The 18,140-nt window shown below is 53.0% G+C and overlaps 1 long non-coding RNA gene and 1 other non-coding gene across 2 annotated transcripts; both read right to left on the bottom strand.

The window, feature by feature from the left end:
• Window positions 1–8,901: 8,901 nt before the first annotated feature.
• Window positions 8,902–15,094, bottom strand: LOC123378290. Its single transcript, XR_006582547.1, has 3 exons — window positions 14,986–15,094; window positions 14,416–14,522; window positions 8,902–9,127 (listed from the first exon to the last, which is right to left on the bottom strand). It is a non-coding gene; the product is annotated as an uncharacterized LOC123378290 (long non-coding RNA).
• Window positions 14,255–14,336, bottom strand: TRNAS-CGA. Its single transcript has one exon. It is a non-coding gene; the product is annotated as a tRNA-Ser (tRNA).
• Window positions 15,095–18,140: the final 3,046 nt, after the last annotated feature.

Below are 18,140 nucleotides of genomic sequence, written 5' to 3'. Positions count from 1 at the left end.
CTTTTGAGAGATCCAGTGTGGGCAGCTTTGAAAAGGTCTCAGATGGAGTAGAAGCTGTTAAGGAAGTTGAGCAGCCCTATAACCACCTGGCTGTGTGTGGCCAGCCTGTTGGGAAGACAATGGTGTTGAGACAGGAATGTCTCCATGCTGATTATGTGAGTGAGCAGTCTGTGCTTCAGGATCTGAGGACAGATTCAGTTACTGGTGTTTCAGAGCAAAACAGTTTTATGGCTGAATGCGTAAGGAGGCAGGGGAGAGCAAGCCAGCTCTCACCCAGAGGGCTTGGCTACACTTGAAAGTTGCAGCGCTGGGAGTTACAGCGCTGGTCGTGCAGCTGTGCAGGGCCAGCGCTGGTGTGGGCCACACTCACAGCTACCAGCGCTGGTGTGTGGCCACATTTGCAGCATTTACAGTGCTGTTGGGAGTGCTGCATTATGGGCAGCTATCCCAGCATTCAAGTGGCAACAACGTGCTTTTCAAAAGAGGGGGGTGGAGGGGGGGTGGACTGTGACAGGGAGCGGGGAAGATAGAGAGAGTGGATTTTTGGAGCCAACACTGTGTGTTAGCTTCCCTGGATTGAAAAATCACAAAATGTTCGCGAACCCTTAGTCTTAATTGCAAACAGCCTGCATCCAATGCTGTTTCTCTCTCAAGCAAACTGCTTGCCTCTCATTTGATCGTTCACAGCCAGGTACAGATAGCTCCTGTTTGCTGTGATCAGTGTTTGTTTTTAGATAAGCAGTTCAACGGAGCTCCAATCGGAGTTCACAACAAAACAAAGAGAGGCTGCATAACAAAACAAAGAGAGTAATTTAGTTAAAAGCATTCTGGGATATCTTCTTATTCCCTGGAGGCCAATAAAAGCGCTGGTGTGTGTCCACACTTGATGAGCAGCGCTGGATCACCAGCGCTGCAATCGCTACACCCCAACCTGGCCAGGTGTACAGCCAGCGCTGCAGCCAGGGAGTTGCAGCGCTGGATGTGCCTTGCAGGTGTGGACGGTTACTAATTGCAGCGCTGGAAAGCCTCTACCAGCGCTGCAACTTGCAAGTGTAGCCAAGCCCTCAGACTCTTTGGATTTGTGGGATATCTCCGTAAAACAAAATCCAGCCTTGGAATCCATAGCAGCTAAGAAGTTAAAAGCTAGTGTTTGTATTGATGCGAATTACTTGGCTGGCAGGGAGAAGAAAGACTTGCTAATAGCTGTTAGCACAGAGGGCCCACCCCATCAGCCGGTGAATTCTGATAAGCAAAAGAAATCAGGGTTTAATCCTGCAGAACAAGAAGGAAAGAGAAGACTGAATTTTGCAAAGGGAAGCCACTGGTTAACCCTAAAATGCCCAAACTCCAATGGTATTGAGCCAAGGATGTGGCATGACAAACATGATTGTAAATGGACACTTGCAATAAATTTGTTGTTATTGCTAATGCTAATTTTTGTAACTAATGTGTTGCTATTGCCAAGAACTGTAAAAATGTACAATGTGCCTAATCTTTTGGAAAATCCCTTGAACATGTTGAAAGGAATACATGAAAACACACTTTATGTTAAAGGGCCTTGCTATACTGATGTTTCACAGTTAATGCCTGTAAACAGTTTTGGAACTTTTCATAGGGGAAAATACATTCCAGACCTGATGTGCTGTATGAAAGGGAAAACTGAGGCACACGACCATATTGCTTTCATGGCTAAATGCCAAGATTCCTGTACTATGAACAACATCAATATCTACATTGGTTTAATGTTAATTGGGTTCCAAACATTGGCCAGAGCTGGTATGGATAAAGTAGCTGTTTTCTTTAGCTCTTGGCAAGATCACATGAAACATACAGGAACCATGCTGCAAAAGCTAACCAAGTTATACCTTGAGTTTGTAAAGAGATTCAATCATGTTATTGAACATGACTTTGATAAACCATTTCTGTTATACACTGGTACGGCCTCTAGCCCAACACTACCTGTAGTGAGACAGACCCAAGGAAAGGGGGCTCTTGGGATGCAGTCAGCGATGTTTGTGACATCCCTTCCTGCATCAATTTTGCGTTGGGGGTGTGACGTTATTGATATAAATTGGGACCATATAGAACATGGGTTGCAACCAAGGTCCTGCAGTGGCACCAAATCTTAGATAAAGGGGGTCATCTAAGGTGTCTAAGGCCAGGTTATGGGTTGCTGGTTATAATTATGCTGTCTGTATGTCTGTATCATTTTTAGTTGAAGTTATGAATGTTGGCTCTATGCTGTCTGTATTTCAAGTTTGTGCTGTGCTTCTGGGGGAAGCCTCCCAGACAAGCTGGTGTTAGCTCTGCCTAGCCTGCTTGATGGCCCATTAAGGACCATCAGCTACACAATTGACCCATGGAGAGAAGGCAGACACGCCTTGTGACTCAGCAAGGTATGCAGAGACTTGTCCATGTGACTGCAGACTCCATTTTGCTGTGATTTTCCACAGTGAGAACAAAGAGATTCTTACACCTGGAAAAGCCTATATAAGGCTGATGCTTCATCTCCATCTTGTCTTCAATCCTGCTTCTTACCTCTGGAGGGACTTTGCTGCAAGTTGAAGCTCTACCCAAGGGACTGAATGACCCATCCCAGCGGGGAATGTTCTCCAGAGACTTGATTTGAACCTGCAGTTTATGCCATCGCTGCTGCAAGCCTGAACTAAGAACTTTGCCATTACTGTATGTAATCGATTTCATTTAACCAATTCTACCTCTCATCTCTACCTTTTTCCCTTTGTAAATAAACCTTTAGATTTTAGATTCTAAAGGATTGGCAACAGTGTGATTTGTGGGTAAGATCTGATGTGTATATTGACCTGGGTCTGGGGCTTGGTCCTTTGGGATCAAGAGAACCTTTTCCTTTTATTGGGGTGTTGGTTTTCATAACCATTTATCCCCAGGACGAGTGCACTGGTGGTGATACTGGGAGACTGGAGTGTCTAAGGAAATTGCTTGTGTGACTTGTGGTTAGCCAGTGGGGTGAGACCAAAGTCCTTTTTGTCTGGCTGGTTTGGTTTGCCTTAGAGGTGGAAAAACCCCAGCCTAGGGCTGTGACTGCCCTGTTTAAGCAATTGGTCCTGATTTGGCACCTCAGTTGGGTCCCGCCAGAACTGCATCGTCACACCGCTCCATCACACAAGTACAGTCCCATAGTTCTCCTGCAGGACGTCCCTGTAGAGGGCTCTCTGAGCGGGGTCCAGCAGAGCCCCCTGCCCCATGGGGAAATACACAGCCACCTCCTCGAAGCTCACTGGCCCCTTTAATAACAGGTGCCCCCCCACTCAGTGCCTGCTGCTCCCGCCACAGCCCCACCATTCATGGGGGAAGCAGCACAGTAGGATGGGTCTGGGAGGGCCAGAGGAGCAGAATCCCACCCCACCCTGCCCAGAGGGGCCAGGAGGCTGCAGGGAACAGAGAGAAGGGGAGAGCTCCTTGTCCCTCCCAGCAGGCGGAGGAGGGCAGGGTCTTCCCATTTCCCACCCACCTGCTAGCCACAGGCTGAGGTGGGAGGCAAAGCTCAGTGCGGAGAACAGGGACAGGAATCCCAGCACCTCCCCTTTGTATTTCATCGCAGTCTCTGCCTGGGGGGTTCAGGCTCCAGTGCTCTGCTCTGTTTTCCCAGCCCCGCCCAAGGGGGTGTTTCCAGCTTCAGAAATGGGGGAATGTTCACACACTCCCAATGGGTCTGTTCAAAACCAGGCCCTAGGCTGGGCATGTCCCAGCAGGTTTATCAGTCTCTGTCCCCCCCACCTCACCCTGAGTGTTTCCTGACCCTCCCCCTCAACAACCACCCTCCCCAGCAGCTCCCCCCACATCCCCTACCTCAGCTGGATCCACCACAGCCATTTCCCTGGCCCGGCCCCTGGGAAGATGGGATGCTCTGGAGAAAAACGGGGTCGTTATTCTGCAGCCTGTCAGGGTGAGAAGGGAAATTCGGGAGGTTTCTGAATTAGTGTTAGTCCATTTCACACCCCGAGCCGCCAGGTTCTGTCCCTCTAGACTCTGCCATGCTGGGAGAAGCCTCAGTGACGCTATTACAGCACAGACCCGACCTCTCCCACCGGGACGAAACCCACCAGACACTATTACACTCTCCCAGGAACAGAGTTTCTGAGCCAAACGCCAGAAAAGAGCAGAATCAAAGGAGCCACTTTGGGGGATCCCCCGACACTGTCCCCCCAGCAGCACATTTCCCCAGCAGTGCGGGCACCAGGCAGAGGCAGGACCTGGCTTTTCCTCTCCCTGCCCCTCCCCTCTCCCAGGCAAGTCAGTCTGCCCCCGGGGGTGGGGGGGGCGCTGCAGGGAATGGAGCTGGGCAAGGCTGGGTGCCCGGCACCTCCCTCCCCACTGATTGCTCCAGCTGCCCCTTCCAGGCTCCCCCTCTCCCTCCTGCATGAAGAGCCGCTCACTGTCCTGCAGTCCCGTGGGCGTGTCCTCCCCAGTAGCTACAGCCACTGCTAATGGGGGGGGGAGCCTGGGGGCGCTGGGGCAGCAGCTCTGCGCCGCGCAGACACTCAGGGGCAGAGATGGGGCGAGCAGGAGCCATTGCTGCAGAGTCACTTTCCAGCCTGGCCCCAGCACTTGTTCAACTGGAGCGAGACTCTAGGCCAGGGGTCAGCAACCTACGGCACGCGAGCCAATTTTTGATGGCCCCTTGCCGCCACTCTGGGGTTCCTTCCCGCTGCTGGCCCCTGCCGCAGCCCCACTCAGCACCTGCTGCTGGCCTGGGGGAAGGAATCTCAGGCTGGCAGGGGACTGAGACCCCAGCTGGCAGGAGCCAGCGGCTGAAACCCCAGAGCGGGGGCGAGCTGAGCCCATCTCTGCCAGAACGGTTGAGAGACGCATAAGTGAGATGGCAGAAAACAATAAGGAAAAGCAGACGACTGCATTGAAAGACACAGCAGTGTTTAGTGTGGCAGTTGATGAGAGCGTGGATATAAACGACGTTCCACGTTTGGCAGTTGTGCTTCCAATGAAATCCAAGAGGAACTTTGTTGCCTAAACCCCCTGTGTGGCACAACAAAGGGGGAAGATATACTGGAAAGTTTTGAAAGAACGAGGAGTTGACATCAGAAAAATATTTTGTGTGACAACAGATGATGCCCCTGCCATGGTCGGAAAACAGAAGGGATTTGTAAAGTTACTTGAAGATCAAATTGGCCGTCGGACAGTCAAATTTCACTGTATCATCCATCAAGAAAACCTGTGTGCTAAAATTTCTAATTCAGAACTTAACAATGTGATGAATACAGTGGTGTGAATTGTGGGGGGGGGGCTGCGGCGGGGGGGCTGTGGCAGGGGCTGTGGGCAGGGGGGGCAGAGGGGGGCTGTGGGCAGGGGGGGCTGCGGCGGGGGGGCTGTGGCAGGGGCTGTGGGCAGGGGGGGGCTGGGGGCGGGGGGGGCTGCGGCGGGGGGGCTGTGGCAGGGGCTGTGGGCAGGGGGGGCAGAGGGGGGCTGTGGGCAGGGGGGGCAGAGGGGGGCTGTGGGCAGGGGGGGCACGGGCAGGGGCTGTGGGCAGGGGGGGCAGAGGGGGGCTGTGGGCAGGGGGGGCAGAGGGGGGCTGTGGGCAGGGGGGGCAGAGGGGGCTGTGGGGAGGGGGGGGCTGGGGGCGGGGGGGGCTGCGGCAGGGGGGGGCTGTGGGCGGGAGACACAGACACTCACACGGGGACCGGCTGGGAGCAGCCCCCCCCCTTCCCCCCCCGGGGACTCACCAGGCAGCAGCAGCAGGAGCCCCAGGGCCAGAGGTCCGAGGAGCAGCAGCAGCAACCGGGTCAGGAGGCAGCCCAAATGGCTCCCGCAGCCCAGCACAGCGCCCCCCGGCGGCCGGGAGGAGGAATTACACCCTTCTCAGCCAGAGCCCATCACAGCTTCTCTCGCAGGGAAGCCAGTTAACAAGCGGTTCTAAAACCGCTTCTAAATTTAACAGCCAGTTCGTGCGTGTTGTGTATTTGGTTGTCATGGGTTTTGTTACTATGGCAACTGAGTTAGACTATTAAGGGATAGCTCAGCCGGTTTCAACCGGCTGAGTGAGCTCTCTGTTTCTGTAAATAAAATGGAGGTTTTGGTTAGCTGTCTGCTCTCTGGCCTCAAGTGATTGTTTCCTACACCGGCTGCCCCAAGGACTTAACAGTGCGAACCGGTGCGAACCGGCTCCAGCTCACCCCTAATAAGGCTGATGCATCATCTCCATCTTGTCTTCAATCCTGCTTCTTACCTCTGGAGGGACTTTGCTACAACCTGAAGCTCTGCACAAAGGACTGAATGACCCATCCCAGCGGGGGATGTTCCAGACACTTGATTTGAACCTGCAGTTTACTCCATCACTGCTGCAAGCCTGAACTAAGAATTTTGCCATTGCTGTATGTAATTGATTCCATTTAACCAATTCTAGCTCTCATCTCTACCTTTTTCCCTTTACAAATAAACCTTTAGATTTTAGATTCTAAAGGATTGGCAACAGTGTGATTTGTGGGTAAGATCTGATGTGTATATTGACCCGGGTCTGGGGCTTGGTCCTTTGGGATCGAGAGAACCTTTTCCTTTTATTGGGGTGTTGGTTTTCATAACCATTCATCCCCAGGACGAGTGCACTGGTGGTGATCCTGGGAGACTGGAGTGTCTAAGGAAATTGCTCGTGTGACTTGTGGTTAGCCAGTCGGGTGAGACCGAAGTCCTCTTTGTCTGGCTGGTTTGGTTTGGTTTGCCTTAGAGGTGGAAAAACCCCAGCCTAGGGCTGTGACTGCCCTGTTTCAGCAATTGGTCCTGATTTGGCACTCTCAGTTGAGTCCCGCCAGAACCGCCTCGTCACACATCCATGTGCAGAATGAATTTTGTAACGTGCACCAATATACAGGTGATGTGTCACACCTCACCTCCATATTGGTGTGCACAACACAATTCATTCCGCACACAGACAACAAATTAGAGGAAACACTGCTCCTGACTTTCAATCTACCTGTCACATCTTGAATTTTATACATTGACTGATCAGAATAAAGTGCTCTCAAGTGAGCTACAGACCAACATTGGATTGGTTGTGACTTCTTTGCCTGATCTGAAAAAAGACCAAAAGGACCTGAGTCTCCTCGCTGTCGATAGCCCCCTGCTCGGCCAATCAGCACTGAGACTCTGAGGGGGCGGGAGGCTGAGGGGTCTCACCAGATGTGCCAAAGGATGGCCCAGGTCACCATCAGAGGAGATCACTCTCAGATCCAGCCCCACCTCTTGGAGAGGACCTCCCGCAATGAGAGCAACCTCCCTCCCCCGCCCACACTCCACACACCCCTCCTTGGTAGAGGGAGGGAAGCAGGGGAAAGGGGGAAAAGAAGCAGGAGAAGAGGCGAAAGGAGGGAGGAAAGAGGAAAAGGGAAACCAAAAAGGACAAAGCCCAATGTCCCCAGGGATTCCAACCATCAAATCCTAGGTAGGAAATCAAATTCTGGCACCTGAAGCCAGTGTTTCCTGGGCCTAGAATGCTGCCTGCGCCAGGTGGATCAGACTGAACAGGTTCCAAACCTCTCTCAGCCTCTTACCTTGTCAAAGGGAAGTTTGTTTTCGGCACAGTCAGTGGCAGGAAAGGAGAAAACTCCACAGAGGTTCCTCTTCATGCTCACAGCTGTGAATCCTAATTCTCTCTCAGCCCCCGAGGAGAGACCTCACGAAGGAGACTTGCGGCAGCAAAGCCGGGGGGTCTCAGAGACAGGCCTGGCCCTGCACCTCGGTTCTGCCCGGCTGATGTCAGAGTCTCTCTCTCTGTGAGGTCACCCCCTCCCCACCACCTTTGCCCAATAGGCCGAGTTCCTGCAAAAGGCCTTTGTGATGTCACTGCCACACCCACCCCTCCCCTCAAAGCTGATGTCCTGCCCCTGGCCAGCCTCGTTGGGTGTTTGACTTGTTTCCCCTGGATCACCGCACTCAATGACTGTTCAGTCTGTGGATGGAGCCGCTACACAATAAAACATCAGTTTTTCATAAATTAGTAGCTTTAAGGCCAGAAGGGACCATTAGAGCATCTAATCTGACTCCCTGCATATCCCAGCCCTTCTGTGTATCACAATAGCTTCTTTTTGACTAAAGCACCTTCCCAAAGGCCTCTAGTCTTCATTGGAAGACATCAAGAGATGCAGAATCCATCACTTCTCTTGGCAGCTTGTTCCAGTGATGAATCACCCTCCCTCTTACAAATCTCTGCCTTGTTCCAATGAGAATTTTTCTGATTTCTGCTTCCAGCCATTGGTTCTTGTTATGCCTTTCTTTGCAAGACTAAAGAGCCCTTTAAATACTTGGTGTTTTCTCTCGCGAAGGCACTTGCACACTGCAATCAGCTCTCCTCTAAACAGATTGAGCTTTTCAATGCCTCCTTATAAGACATCTTCTCCATCCCTCAAATATGGTTCTTTTCTGCACCCTCTCCAGTTTTTAAAACGTTATTTTTGAAATGTGGACACCAGAACGGGATGCAGTGTTCCAGTATCAGTCTCACTACAGCTGAATCACTTCCCTTTCCAGCCTCTGTTTATCTATCCATGGATGGTGTCACTGCCTCCCAGGACTTGTGCAGTCTCTCAGCCCCGTACAGTCCTTGGAAGGAACCCCCTTCAGTGTGACAGCCCTTCTTGGAGAGTCACTCTCTCTCGAGGGTAAAGGCCCCTCTGCCTCCGTGAAAGGCACTTCTCTGAGACCTGAGCATGCCTGTCTGCCATGGGCCCCTCAGGGAGTCCCCTCCCTCTGGACCCTGGGGCCTCTACTCCCAGAGGAAGAATGCAACCCCGATGTCTAGACTGCAGTGATGCTCAGCCAGTGTAAGAGAGGGGTTTATTGAGCATCTGAACATAGCACAGGAAACTCTCAGGGCCTCAGGACTAACCTCCCTCTGCACAGTCCAGCTAGGTCTCTCCTGCATCCATGTGGGCTCTGGCTGTTTTCTCTCCCCAGTCCAGATGCCCCCTCTTTCCAGCCAAGCATCCGATCTCATCTTCCCACAAGCCTCTGTCCTTTGTCTTCTGTCCTAGAGAAACTGGCTGCCTGGGTCTCCTCTCTCTCGTTAGCGCGAGGGGAGGGGGAGAGCTGAGATTTCAGGCTGCTGTGTTATGGCGGGATTGCTGCTATTATTTGACAGAACCTGAGAATTCAGTGGTGTTGTGTATTTGGTTGTCATGGGTTTTGTTACTATGGCAACTGAGTTAGAATATTAAGGGATAGCTCAGCCGGTTTCAACCGGCTGAGTGAGCTCTCTGTATCTGTAAATAAAATGGAGGTTTTGGTTAGCTGTCTGCTCTCTGGCCTCAAGTGATTGCTTCCTACACCGGCTGCCCCAAGGATATAACAAGTGGCGACGAGGGTGAGACTCCAGTGCTGCTTCAGTAACAGAAGGAAGTAGAAGTTAAGGTAAAGAACAAACAAACAAAAAAAGCTGCTTGTTTGCACTGACTGTGAAAGTGAAACTAAAATCATGGCTACTCTGACCAGGCCTCTGGAACCTTTTGATGAGAATATAGAGCAGTGGCATGTGTATACTGAGCGTTTTGAGCTTTTTTTTATTGCAAATGACATTACAGAAGCGAAGAAGGTGCCAATATTCTTAAGTGTTGTAGGGGCTAAAACCTACTCCCTGCTACACAGCTTACTGCACCCTGTTAAGCCAGCAACTAAATCTTACAGTGACATTGTGGAAATCCTGGGGTCCCATTTTTCCCCCAAACCACTGGTAATTGCTGAAAGATATAGGTTCCACAAAAGAGACCAAAAGGAAGATGAAACAGTTGTACAATTTGTAGCCATTCTAAAAAAGCTAGCAGAACACTGTGAATTTAAAGAAATGTTAAATGATGCCCTGCGTGACAGGTTAGTGTGTGGCCTGTACAGTGAAGCTATACGGAAGCGCCTACTGACAGAGGCTCAGCTTACCTTACAGAAGGTTGTTGATATTGCTGTCTCCATGGAACTGGCTACAAGGGAGGCACAATACATCGGTGCACCCCCTAGGGTGCAAAAAGTGTCACAAGAACCGACCCACAAAACTGTGCAGAGTCAAGAATGTTACCGCTGTGGTAAGCCAGGACACCAGGCATCAGAATGCTGGTGTAAGGACCTGGTGTGTCGACACTGTGGCAAAAAGGGAGACATTGAGTATGCCTGTAAACCAAAGAAAAAGAGGCCTGTGGTCTGGCCGACAAAAAGAGGAACCTTGCATACCCTAGAGCAGACCCAGGATGATCAAGGTGACACCTCCTCACAAGAGGAAGTGCCACTGCATGTTTTGTCTTTGGCAGCGGGCTCACATGAATACTGGGTAACCCCCTTATTGGAGGGCAAACCTATACGCATGGAACTAGACACCGGTGCAGCTGTCTCGCTGGTTCCTGAGACTGTGTACAAGGAAAAGCTACAGCATCTTCCGCTTAAGGCAACAAAAACTGTTCTGAAGACGTATACAGGTGAAGCTGTGCCCATGTTGGGCACTATTGATGTTAAGGTGGAGCTCAATGGACAGGCGGCTAAATTGCCACTGTTTGTGGTGAGAGGTAACTACCCAGCCTTAATGGGTAGGTCTTGGCTTGGAAGATTCAGCTGAACTGGGCAGAAGTGCACCGGATGACTAAAGAAGAAACCAGTCTAACCCCTATACTAAGGAAACATGCTATTGTGACTCATAAGGGGCTTTATCGATACTGTCGCCTACCCTTCGGAATCACATCGGCTCCCGCCCTGTTCCAGAGGGCTATGGACCAGATCTTGTGTGGCTTGTCAGGAGTTCAGTGCTATCTGGATGATATCCTGGTCACTGGAAGAAATGAAGAGGATCACTTAAAGAATTTAGAGGCTACCCTACAAAGACTGGAAGAGTATGGCCTACGAGTTCGCAAAGACAAGTGTGAATTCTTCAAGCCCTCTGTTGAATATTTGGGACACATCATCGATTCTGCAGGTCTTCATAAGGCCCCTGCAAAAGTTAAAGCTATTGTGGAGGCTCCCCCACCTCGAAATGTAAGCCAGCTGCGCTCATTTCTAGGACTACTGAACTATTATGGAAAGTTCATCTCACAGTTAGCCACACTGCTAAAACCACTTCATGAGCTCCTTGGGCAGAACAAGGCCTGGAAGTGGACTGAAGCCTGTGATGTTGCATTTAACAAAGCTAAGGATGCATTGTTAAATTCTGAAGTTCTAACGCACTTTGATCCATCCTTACCCCTGCAATTGGCCTGCGATGCTTCCCCTTATGGAGTGGGAGTGGTCATGTCACACATTATGCCTTCGGGAGAAGAAAGACCTATTGCTTTTGCTTCACGCACTCTAAGCAAAGCAGAAACTAACTACGCCCAAATCGAACGTGAGGCATTAGGAATTGTTTTTGGAATTAGGAAGTTTCATCAGTACCTGTTTGGGCGAAAGTTTACTCTTCTTACAGACCATCGACCTCTGACATCAATTTTTGGACCCTACACAGGCATTCCCCCATTAGCTGCTAGTCGTATGCAACGTTGGGCATTGATACTTTCTGCACACACATATGAAATCAAATATCGGAAATCCACTCTGCACGGCAATGCAGATGGCCTCTCAAGGTTGCCTTTACCGGTCAAACATCAAGATAGTGCCCAAAAGGAAATCTTCTACTTTGAACAGGTAGAGAATACACCCATCACTGCTACTCAGATAAAGAAGGCAACCTCGCGTTGACCCAGTATTATCCCAAGTTATGGACCTGGTGATGCATGGAAAATCTCGACAAACCTCTCCGGTCTCACCCGACCTTGTTCCCTACATGTCCAGGCGGACGGAGTTATCGGTCCAATCTGGTTGTTTGTTGTGGGGGAGGCGTGTCATTATTCCACCACCCCTGAGATCACAGATGTTAGAACAGCTACATTCCGGTCACTGTGGAATAGTGTGCATGAAGGAAATTGCACGAAGCTATTTTTGGTGGCCTAGATTGGACAGTGCTATTGAAGAGAAGGCAAAAGCTTGTATGTCATGTCAGAGTGTAAGAAATGCACCCCAGTGGGCACCCCTACACCCATGGGACTGGCCTGAAAACCCGTGGCAACGTATTCACGTTGACTTTGCTGGCCCCCTTGAAGGAAGCATGTTCTTGGTGGCAGTAGATGCCCATTCTAAATGGCCAGAAGTCTCTGCAGTAGTGGACTGCATTATAGAGAGTACTATCCAAAAACTACGAGGACTCTTCAGTCGTTTTGGTCTGCCAGAACAACTTGTGAGCGACAACGGACCGCAGTTCGTCTCTCAGGAGTTTCAAAATTTTATGAAGGCAAATGGGATACACCACATCACGTCAGCACCATATCATCCGTCCACCAACGGATTAGCTGAAAGATTTGTGCAGACAATGAAAAACGCTTTGAAATCAGCAAAGGGACAACACTCCATTCAAAAGCGTCTGGATACCTTCTTACTTTCCTATAGAAACACACCTCATGCTACGACCCCAGGCTTCCCCAGCCTTTCTAATGATGGGACGACAGCTGCGCACTTGCTTTGATCTGCTGAAACCTTCTGAACCCAGACAAACTGTGCAACATCAGCAGCAATATCAAGTCATCAGACGGGCACCCAGAGCAAAAGACCGAACCTTTAGCCCAGGACAGCCAGTTTTGGCTCGGAATTATACTTCCAGAGCTAAATGGGTCCCGGCCACGGTCATCACTCAAACAGGACCTGTTTCCTATACAGTCCGGACTGCAGAGAATCTTACCTGGCGGCGACATGTAGATCAGCTGTTGCCAGGTCATGCCAGTCTTCAGGACCCATCTGCAGTTGAGGGGTCTGACTTCACCCCTCCTGGTGAGACACCGAATCATGAGTCACCTGTTCCTGACTGTTCTCCTCCATTACTGCCGGCAGCTGAGATACCCCTTTGCCCAGCACGAGCTGATACCACCTCCTCACCTATTCATGCTGCGGACCCTGAGCCCCTAGTACTTTCGGGTGCAACAACACCAGAAGTTCGCCGTAATCCACCTAGAGACAGAAGGCCTCCTCATCGGCTGGATCTTTAGTTAGGGCGAACCCACGGTTATGGGGCAAAATAATCCCCAGGGTTTAGCCGGGAATGGAGGCAGTCTACCCTCCTTCTCTAGTTTAGTGTGTGTTTTATTTAGGGGATGTTCTTATTAGGGGGGGAGGAATATGTTGTGTATTTGGTTGTCATGGGTTTTGTTACTATGGCAACTGAGTTAGACTATTAAGGGATAGCTCAGCCGGTTTCAACCGGCTGAGTGAGCTCTCTGTATCTGTAAATAAAATGGAGGTTTTGGTTAGCTGTCTGCTCTCTGGCCTCAAGTGATTGCTTCCTACACCGGCTGCCCCAAGGATATAACAAGTGGCACAAACAGGGGAACGGGGCAGAGATACAGCATCAGGGAGTGAACTGGAGAAAATACAGGAAGGATTTCTAGCAAGGGTGACGTGTAACTAACCAGATTGAAGAATATTCTCTGCCCCCCTCGTCTAACTCTGGGCCTGACTCTCTCCCGTGCTGAGGCCCCTTGCCCTGTCTCTGGCCGTGTCTGGGGGCTTCATGCCCCGGTAGAGCCCCGAAGGTAAAGGTGTGATGTAGCCTCAGCCCCAACAAGACTCAGGCCCATGTCACTTTCATCCTGGGTTTCAGATGAGTGACCCCTAGAAGTTAGGGGGCCACCGGTGCCTAGACCATGGCCCGGCCACAGAGGCCCCGCCCCTGCTCATCCTCTTCCCCCAAGGCCCCGCCCACTTGCTGTTCACTGCCCTCTGCCCCCTCCCCCAGACCCCCTACCTGCCCCTCACTCTTCCCCCAAGACGCCACTCACCTGCTGCTTGCGCCTCCCCTAAGGGGGGCTACCAGGGGGCCATGGGGCCAGGCACCCATCACTGTTTCCTACCTTAGGTGAACGGGGGGCGGGGGGGTCCTTGGGGAAGGAGGCGGAGCAGGGGCAGGAAGAGGCAGAGAGAGGGAGGGGGCTCGGGGGAAAAGGCCCAGCGGGGGTGGGGCGCAGGCCTTGGGGGAAGAGGCGGAGGGGGGATGGGAGGAGGCAGCACAGGCCATCGGGTTAAGAGGCAGAGCGGAAAGGGGTGCAGGCTGGGCCCCCACTTCTCTGGAGCTTCGCTTCCAGCACTCGAAAGATGACAATGGGCCCACGGAGGGGTGACTCGCCCCACATCCCCAGTGTTCCCCCCTGCATGGGCGGCCGTTTGGGGGAGACTCAGCCGCCCCGGCCTCTTAGACGGGCTGTGGCTAAAACACTGGCCTTGTTGTGAGCAGGATTTGAACCTGTGCAGGGAAACCCTCTTGGATTTCGAGTCCAACACCTTAGCCACTCGGCCATCACAGCTGTGAGCAAAGCAGGCCCCTAAGGCCAGAGAAACGCCCAGGCCTGACGTCATCTGAACTGCAGAATTCAAACAGCAAACCTGGCTCCCAAAGCACCAGGGGGAATTTGGGGCTCTCGTTCCTTCGCCGTGTGGTTAAGCACCAAACCAGCACCCTCCTGTGGGGTCTGTCATTGTTCCTCTCCACACTGTAACGATCGAGACAGGGAGAGGTCAGACAGTGAGGTAGAATCCAGCTCTGCCCCCCACCAGCTCCCGGCTCTATCCGCCAATGGACTGACTTTCTCGCTGGATTAAACTGTTTGTATTGGACTCTTTTCTCTATGTATAAACAGGACTAAGCCACGACTGGACTGTCCGACAGGAGAATGGGCCATGGCTCCCTTCCCCTGGACCCTGGATTTCTCACCACTTCAGAGAAACTTGTTAGTGGAAAAATGAATCACATTCAAATGACTACAGATTATGAACCGTTTGCTGTTGCCTTGGCACATGGCCCCACCCAGCCTTTTCCCCTGAGTCAGGAATGATAATTTATTGGTTCACTCTGATTTGTTTCAGTTTTATGTTAGCAGCTATTGCCACTAATTGGTCAGAGCCTGTCACTTCCGGAAGTCCGAACCGTTTCCCCCCTAGCTCCCTTCTCGGTACCTTTGATTTTCCTCAGTCTCCTTCAGAGCACTGGTTTTCTTGGCACCAATAACCAAGACTGATTTCCAGATCAGGAGACGTGTCCTCCAGCTGCTGGAACTTCCCTGTTTCACACCTAGAAAGAAACAGGTTTTTCCCCATTAATCATGATCATATTTTATTGTCGTATTTTACTCTGAATTTCTTGCCCGTGACAAATGCTGAAATGAGGGACTGGAGAATGAGGCTATGGCTACATTAGCGCTTCAAAGCGCTGCCGCGGCAGCGCTCCCGCGGCAGCGCTTTGAAGCGCTAAGTGTAGTCAAAGCGCCAGCGCTGGGAGAGAGCTCTCCCAGCGCTGTCCGTACTCCACCTCCCTGTGGGGAATAACGGACAGCGCTGGGAGCGCGGCTCCCAGCGCTGGGGCTTTGACTACACTGGCGCTTTGTAGCGCCACTTTTTGCAGCGCTGCAGAGGGTGTTTTTTCACACCCTGCTGCAGCGCTGCAAATTTGCAAGTGTAGCCATACCCTGAGTCTCTGTGTATCCGGCCACAGAATACCTGCAGCCCCAGCAATGGCTGTGCAAACTTCCCCGAGGTGTCCCGTCAATGTGCTTCACACCGATTTACCGAGACCAGCTCTGGGGACAGGATGAGTTTGGTCCCGTGGGCAATTCACTCCTCGGCCTCCATGCTTTGATGGCCAATAGATTCCAGTGTTCCTGCTGGTCATTGCTCTGTGGCCATCTGCCCACCTGCCACTGGACTGAGATCAGCTCCCCTCACACCAGCTCTGTAGCAGGGTGCTGGTGCACAAGCACCTAATTAGCCCCTGCTCAGCCAGCCTCAATCAGGGGAAATAGATTGGGGCTGGTGCCTGGCCTCAGGAACTGGCTGCACCTGTGGGCCTGCTCAGAGGAGAGCTATAAAGGCTGGCTGGCAGCCAGTGCAAAGGGGGGGGTCATTGGCCAGGGAAGGGGTAGTCTCCAGAGGGAAGGGAGAAACCCTGTAAAGAGGAGACCAAAGCTTTGTACACTTTGTATATGGTGTTGCTGGTGGTGGGTACTAGTTGTAAATAAAGGAAACCACGGGTGCTGCAAAAGAGAAGCCTGAAGGTGCTTTATTGAAGGAGCCCAGAGCAGCGGGGAGGCAGGCCAGGAAAGGACCCGGTTACATGTGGGGGCTTGTCCGGGAACCTTTAGCCGCGCCATAGACACAGAGTGGCAGCCTGAGCATGGAAGGCACCCTGCAATGGCTCGCAGAGCAGCAGACCGAACTAGGGAAGACACTACAGTCTTTCAAGGAGTCCCACCAGGTGGAGCGGCAGGCCCTCCTCGCCTGGCAAACTGAGCAACAGAAAGCCCTCCAGGATTTCATCAAGGAGCAGTCGGCGGTACAGCAGCAGCTCCTCCAGCGTTTGGTGAGTCCTGCTGTGGTGGGGGATGGTGCCCGGACTCCAGGCCTTAGCCTGTGTAAGATGGCCCCCGCCGATGACCCCGATGCCTTTTTGGGCACCTTTGAGCGGGTGGCCCTGGGAGCCGGATGGGATTGGACCACCTGGGCCCTAGGGCTCGGCCCTTATCTCACCGGGGAGGCACAGGCCGCATACATGGCCCTGACAGAGACCCAAGCCAGGGATTACGAGGCGGTAAAAGTGCCCATCTTAGATCGCCTCGGGTTGTCGGCCGAGAAGTACCGGCAGAAGCTTCGGGCAGCCCGATGGACAGGGCGTGTATGACCCCGGGCCTTTGCACAAAGACTAATGGACTGGGCAACCCGGTGGTTGAGGCCCGATGCCCACACTGTGGGCCAGATAGTGGACCAAGTGGTCCTGGAACAGTTCCTGCAGGGCCTCCCTGACAGCGTGCGGGTGTGGGTGCGGCGACATCAGCCGGCCACGCTGGAAGCGGCCGTGCAAAGGACCGAAGAGTACGCAGAGGCGGACTTCCCGGTGGGGGAGCACCGAGTCCTGCGAGGCCCAGAAGGGAGCAGGAAACCCCGGGAGCACAGCGGGGGGAAACCACCGGACCGGCGACGGGAGGAGCCCAAGGGGACCCCTAGCCTCCCGGGGCAGTTCGTGTGCTGGCAATGTGGTCAGCTGGGACACAAAAGTTGGGACTGCCCGGTGATGGAGTGCGGAGCGGCGGACTTTTGTGGATGGACTAGGACTGGGGCAGGGGAAAGGAGGCGTGGGTTGGCCACCATCCCGGTGCGGGTAGGGAGAAGGGCCCAGAGGGGTCTGGTGGACACGGCCTCCGCCTGCTCCTTTGTACAATGGCGAGTAGTAAAGCCGCACTGGCTTATCCCTGGGGGACGGATGTGGGTTGACTGCATCCATGGGGATAGAAAACGTTGTCCCGTGGCCCAGGTACCCCTAGAAGTAGATGGGCGGTTTACCTGGAAACGGGTGGGGGTAATTGAAGGGTTAGCGTACCCCGTGGTCCTAGGGCAGGACTGGCGCTTTCCCCTAAAGGGAAAGGCGGCCGGGGGGAAGCAACCCAGGAGGAGGAGAAAAAGAACCCTAGAAAGGGAGAGCAAGGCCCCGGCGGAGGTGAATCAGGAGCAAAGGAAGGCCCCACAACCTCCGGGGGGGAGCGTAGGACAGCCTAGACAACAGAGCCAGGAGAACAAGCAAGAGGGTATGTCTGAGGAGCCCAGGGAGCTCCCCGGGGCAGGACCACCTGGGGGAGGGAGCCCTCGGGGATGGGGAAGGCGTTCTGCAGGGGGAGGCCCAGCAACAAAGGGACAGAGAACCTGGCCCAGAGGAAGGGGGCCGACTCGGGGCAGTGGACTCTGAGCTATCACCCCCGCTGGAAAGGGAAGGGCAGCCTCTGGCGCGGCCAGCCCAGCCCTGTGAATGGTGTGAGGATCTCTGGGTAAGCGTAGACCGGTGGGGTGCCTCACTCCCGACCGAATGTGCCTTTTGCGGCTGGGGAGTGCAAACACCCCAAGGGGTTGTTACAGGGGACCCCTCGGCTGGGAAGGGGGCGCAACAACCGAATAAGATCCCGGGCCGTGGAAGACGAGGCCGAGGGAGGCCGGGCCTGGCACCAGCTTAAGGGGGGAGGTATGTAGCAGGGTGCTGGTGCACAAGCACCTAATTAGCCCCTGCTCAGCCAGCCTCAATCAGGGGAAATAGATTGGGGCTGGGGAGAAGGCTGGTGCCTGGCCTCAGG

The sequence above is a fragment of the Mauremys mutica genome, chromosome 10 (assembly GCF_020497125.1).
Source record: "Mauremys mutica isolate MM-2020 ecotype Southern chromosome 10, ASM2049712v1, whole genome shotgun sequence".
NCBI classification, from domain to species: domain Eukaryota; kingdom Metazoa; phylum Chordata; order Testudines; family Geoemydidae; genus Mauremys; species Mauremys mutica.
Note: the sequence above shows the minus strand (reverse complement) of the source record. Positions and strands in the feature narration are given on the sequence as shown.